We start from the raw sequence: 6496 nt of genomic DNA, 5'->3' as shown, positions 1-6496 counted from the left end.
TAGGTGATACAAACAACCGTTAGGTGAACAAAACTATTATACTCTGTAGCAACAGGTTGCGAGAGTATAAAAACGGTAAATTGAAGAAATAAAAAACATAAAACCATACTTGTGTGCTGGCGAGAAACCCAAAGCCAACAAAGTGTACTGCAAAAAAAAGAAGCAGAAGACAAAAAGTGCAGTGACCATAACCAAAAAAAAAATTTTTATATATATATATAATATATATATGTACATTTGTTTTTGGTGCAGAATTAACAGTGCAGTGACTAAAAGAAGCAATATTTATACAAAAACAAAACGGGCGCGTAAAAAAAAAAAATACAATCTAATCAAAACGGGCGCGAATTAAAATCCATAGATATGTATATATACATTTTAACACATAAAACAGGCGCGAAATTAATACAACAAAAAACAACCAAAAACCCCTAGGAACATCCCAGGAAAGGATTTGGATGCATCTAGAGGAAGTCCACATATATACAAGCTATATATAGCGGATATTCAAGTGAGTTGTATCTATTCCGTTTTGTATTTCATTACTGCAGGGTATATGTATATTTATTACATTTTATATTTAATTTCAAGCCGGTTTGAATAACAAAAAAAAAAAAGCCAAACGGTTTAATTTTTTCGGTAAAAACCGAAATACCGCAAATACAACAGTTTGGCATAATACATATAATACGCATATATATACATATATATATTATATATATATATATCTAAATATATACATATTTTTATTGCCTATGAAAGCTTACCTTCGTGTACTTAAACACAAAATATTCCAAATACTAAAAACAAATATATGATACACATATATATAAAGTTCAAGTAATAAGCAGGATTGCCTAAAACAAGTAAGCAAAGGCAAAACAAAAAAACAAAACAAAAAAAACATATACATATACATATACCCATAGCAAAATATAACGAATAAAAGATAGAAAGGACAATATTCTCAAAAAAACGAAAAAATATAAAAGAACTTTTTACCTATATGCCAAATCTCTCATTATATACATATTTACATATTTTGCACATAACATATACCTAAATAGTTAGAAACTCATAATTTTGAGCGCATGCAAATATAATATATATTCTTAATATTCTTAACATATTTTACCGAGCGCTTATGCGCTGTTTCTTAACTGAGAAACAACGTCTGCTCGCTTACATACGTACTTATACAAGTACGGGACATATTATTATACCCTACTTGGGTACCACTAAAAGTTAAAGAATTTCTAAAAGCGCATTCGAAAAAGAAAAAAAAAAATTTTAAACGGTTCGGTAATAAAAAACAAAAAAAAAAAAACGAATTCTTAAAAAAAAAATGTATACTTATAAATAAATAAATAACAATAACAAAAAATTGTGAACAATATTAAATATATTGCTTTCTATACAATTTAATTTTATATATTCCAAAGTCCAAATTGGCACATATTCGGCAATACCCCCTGTTGTTTGGCAAACAAAAACAAGCAGGATTGCGTACAAAAATACAATTCTATAATATTATTTATATTCAAAGACCACATAGGCACAAATCCGGCAATACCCCTTGTTTCTTGGCAACCAAAAAGCAGTAGGTTTGCATACATATATATAAAGTGCGTTGAGCTCTTATACGAGCTCTCATTGACAGCGACTAATTCGCTTGTAGGTATACCCTATAACGCATACGAACTCAAAAAAGATTAAAAAATAAATATTGCAAATTTTTGAATAATTATTGAAATAAACAATACAATAGAGAAAAATAATAAATAAATACCGTAACGCTATCTTATTTAATCCGATTTAAAAAAAACTAAGGCGATTTACTAATTTTCTTATTTATATTAAAGAGATTACGCGTTACAATTACGAATTTCGCTTAAATTTAATCAGTTTACACTGAAAGAAATCATTTCATTAATTGAACTTGTTTAAATGAACGCAGCTTCTAAAGATTCTAAATCTACACAACTATTAAAAGTACCAAAAATTATTTCGGACGAAAAAAGTCCATGTACACCTGCAGAAGCTACACGCTCAAAGGAAGGTGCTACAAAACAAAAAAGGGGGAAAGACATTACATACAGTAAATTCATTGCTCAGAGTGACAGTTTAATAAGATACTGCATTCGATTTTCATCTTCTCCGATTCAAGACAATTCTGAATCGGCACTAAAAATCAAAATCTCAAATCTGTCAAAGCTTCATATGATAGCCATAGTAGAATCTGACGACTCAGATCTACCAGAAAATTTTAAGTCCTCGGCTTACGCCAAATATGAAAACTGCTTAGACCAGTTCGAAGAAACTAAAGCAATGATTTAAAGAATTGTAATCACCTCCGATACAAAACAAGAGGTCAAGCAGGCGTAATAGTCAAACAGTTCGCACTAAATGACGATAATTTCAATTTGGCTTGGAAAGCTTTTAAATTCAGATATGAAAACGAAAGAATAGTGGTCGATAAACAAGTAACGACACTAATTAACTTGCTTAAAATTCAAAAAGAAACTAGTGAAGAATTTATTACACTACAATCCACCGTTTCAATTGTTTGTCGGTTTTATCGACACATAAAATATTTCCACAGACAGCTGGGACCTTATACTGGTAAACATATGCACCGCCGCTTTACCAGAAAAATCGTTACTTTTGTGGGAGCAATCGCTCTTATCTCGAAAAAAATGCCCAACGTGGCAACAAATGAAAGATTTCTTAACTACCCAATACGAAATCGCAGAAAGAGTAGATAAAAAAAATGGTCAGAACGAAAACCGTTCAACACGACCTAAATAGAAGCTTCCACAGACCCCAAGCCAGTAGCAACAACAATTTAAATAGAAGCTTCTTCAGAAATCAAACGTTCACATCCGAACAGTACAAACAAACGTCATGCGAACTATGTACAGGGGGGCATAAGCTCAAATCTTGCGAGAGATTCAAAAAATTGAATATTATCGACCGAAACAATTTTGTAAAAACAAAAAGACTTTGTACAAACTGCTTGTCACACGCGCATACACTTAAAGAGTGCGAAAGCAAATTTAATTGCGTCACCTCCAAACATCGCAAATATGAAAAGAGTCACGGGTTTATTTGCAACAGCAAATCCCGAAAATTGCTATGGTGCTTTTTGGCTGCTCAAAGGTATTAAAAACTCAAACGCTACACAGCGAAAACCAAAGTAGGGTACTACTACCCACAGCAGTCGTCTCCATCGAACACTGAGGAGAACTGTTTAAACTTAGAGCCTTAATAGACCAAGGATCACAACGATCTTTCATAGCGTCTAGGGCACAAAATAGGTTACAACTGCCAACAAAACAAGCCAACTTTGAAATTACAGGAATGGGCGGAAGAGTAGTTCAAAACTCTAATAAAATCTTCCCCATTACCCTAATTTCCCCCCAAGCGGATAAGATAATTAAAGCAGAGCTATAGTCTTATCGCAACTTATTAACATGCTTCCAATAAACATGCTAAATAGCATATTTAGCAATAATAAATATACTATAATAAGATCTGGAAAAACTTCCATATTTTCGCTTGAGGTACTTATATTTAAATTGTTTAAGCCAATGTTATAGTGCTGCATACTTATGCAAGTTTGAGGTATTACCGTAAAACTTTATCACACATTTGCAATGAATCCACATGGCATCCTTTTTGTTCATGTTTTCGAAACGTTCCCAAATTTTTGATATGAGCACCATTGTCTCAAACATTTTCTGCACATTTTTCTAAAAATCACATTTTATTGCACTCTATCGAACGTTTCTTACAAAAACTACGAAATTGTGAAATACATATTTATACTTGTACAAGTATCAGATACGATAATGGCACTAAAGACTAAAAACGTCAAGAAATTATTAATTTTAAGAAATAAATAGTGGATTATTTAGGAGTAGATTTCAACGGAAAATGTATCAATATTATTTTTTAAACTATCGAAAGTATCGAGTGGTCCGACTATCGAATGTTTTTCAGCTCTAAGTTTAGAATTTTTATAACTTGAAGTACAAAATAGTAAGTAAATGTATTCTTTTGTCTGAATCGCATGATTAAAGAAAACTATTTCCAAATTTTCTCGAGATTAACGTTTGCTTTGTGTAATGTTAAACAATATGCTATTAATAATATATTACAATATTAATATACGAAAATAGAAATGTGTTTCAAGAACACGGACATATGTATCTTTAATCAGTATTAACTAAAAAAAACAGGCCCTAAAATTCTCAAAGTATAAGTTAATTGCCCGATATTAATACGAAAATATATACTTGTATTTCAAGGATACTCATAATTCCCCATATCTATAATCATCATTAACTAACAAGAGAAATAACAGACCCTACAATTTCCAAAGTAGTAGTTAATTGCCCGTTTATCAAAAACAAACGAAATTTCCACCGAAATACCCATGATTTGATGATACTTATCATACATACATATAAAAAATGAAAACAAAAAACATAATAAAAAATAAACATTTTATTTCGCAGTTCTATTTTATTTTCATCCAATGGAATGGAACATCTCCACCACTAATACAATATTTAGAAATATTATGCTTGATTTATACAAAATTTTAATTTTCTTCATAATATTCACGAAGTTTCTTCAAATTTTTCAGCGCTTCTATACTCGTACATGCTTGCTCGACATCATATTGCGAATGCACACACAAAAACATTGCCAACCTCAAAACAAATTTACCATATTTGGCAGAAGGTAAGCAATGTACTTTACCTGTGGAGATGCGGCGTTAGGATTAAGGGAACTATGTGTGTCTAAATTATTATTATTATTATTTATTTATTGAAAAGGATAATATAACATATTGTAATTACAACTTTGCAGTAATAAAATATCAGCTTCAGCGACTAAGGCCATTAGCTTCATAACTTAATAAGAAAATTACATACTAAAACTAATTTGTTTATATAATTACACTTTAAAATAGATGTTTAATTTACAGATAAATTTTATAAATTTGCTTACAATTCTCTTAAGTTAAAGTTGTTTAGTTCTAAGCGTACGTACTCCAATGTTGGACAGTCTTCGATTAGGTGTTGACTTGTTAGATTCGCCATGTTGCAATGTGGACAAACTGGCTGTTGGTTTTTTTCCAATATGAGTTTATGTGTTATTCTGGTGTGCCCAAGTCGAAAGCGTATATATATCATATCACTGTCTCCTGGTTATATTTGTAGGAAACATTGGAGGACATCGGTAGTAGTGCGAATATCTGGTCCAGCTTTCTTTTTCGGCTTTACCGTAACATTTTTTGGCTAGATTTTTGCTGTCATTTTTGTTAATCTTATTTATGAGTTTTAAGGGAGATGTAGTTGCTAGTTTGGCTTCGGAGTCGGCTAGAGTATTCCCTTGTATGCCGATATGGCTGGGTATCCATGACAGTTTTATTTTTCTTACATTGAAGTTGAGGATATCTCTGATTTGGCAAATCGTTTGGTCAGTAAAATTTATGTTTAAGATAGCTTTGAGCGGTGGTAAGGAGTCACTGAATATTATGTTTTTGTCTCTACCCTTTTTTGCTATTTGGCAAATTTTGCGTAAAGAATGGCTGTTTCTTCTGCCGTAAAAACTGAGGCGAATGATGGTAGAATTGCAGACATTATTGGTGCATTGTTACTAACCACGCTGAAGGCAAGAATGTTATTGTGGTTTGAGCCCTCAGTGTAGAGAGTTTTCCAATTCGTGTGTTTGGTTAATATTTCCAAAAAAAGTTGCAAGTAAACGTTTGGTGGTGTGTATTTGACCAAATCCAAAATAAAGCAAGATTTGTTATGAGTCTAGGAGGGGGCGAGAAGGCGAGGCATTGCAGGAATAGTAACAGGAACGTCCATTACCTTTGCGGCGTCGATTAGCATTTGTAAAGCTGACACTTTTTTTTGACTTACGCTTTCTGTTAAAAATATTTTTTATATCAGCTTTGATAGGTGAGCAGCTTTTCTAGGTAATTCTGCTTCAGCTAAAATGTTTGCTATTGGAGTAGTCCGAAAAGTACCAATGGCCAGTCGGGTCAGTTACGGTTTACAGACTTAATTTTTGCCAATTTCTTTTTGAAGTTTACTAAATATTGGGAATCGATAATAAATTTGGGACAAAATTGCTGATTTTACTATATAAATAAGTGAGTTAGTATTGCTTTCTAGCTTTATATTACTGTTACATGTAATAATATAATATTTAATCTACAAGTATTTTGAAGCGATAAACAAAGTTGTGAGAGATCCTTCCATGTATACTTATGATTAAAGATTAGGCCTAGTATTTTAAGATTATTTACATTTTTTATATTACTGCTATTGAGTCTTAATGGAATGCTATTACAATCACGTTTATTACATAAGTATGGGAAGATGTTTAGATGGAAGAAAGTGGCACCAGCTTAAAATAGAGTTTAGAAGTCTGTTAATTTGGTTAGCAAAATTATTTGGGTTTCTAACAGTACTGA

General features: G+C 31.6%; 1 long non-coding RNA gene across 1 annotated transcript; it reads left to right on the top strand.

Annotated features, from left to right (window-relative positions):
• The first annotated feature begins 258 nt into the window (after positions 1-258).
• LOC138857230 (uncharacterized) lies at positions 259-4905 on the top strand. Its single transcript, XR_011396295.1, has 2 exons — positions 259-511; positions 4652-4905. It is a non-coding gene; the product is annotated as an uncharacterized lncRNA (long non-coding RNA).
• The last annotated feature ends 1591 nt before the right edge of the window (positions 4906-6496 follow it).

This window comes from Bactrocera oleae, chromosome 4 (assembly GCF_042242935.1).
Source record: "Bactrocera oleae isolate idBacOlea1 chromosome 4, idBacOlea1, whole genome shotgun sequence".
NCBI lineage: Eukaryota > Metazoa > Arthropoda > Insecta > Diptera > Tephritidae > Bactrocera > Bactrocera oleae.
This window is presented reverse-complemented; position numbering and strand designations above follow the sequence as displayed.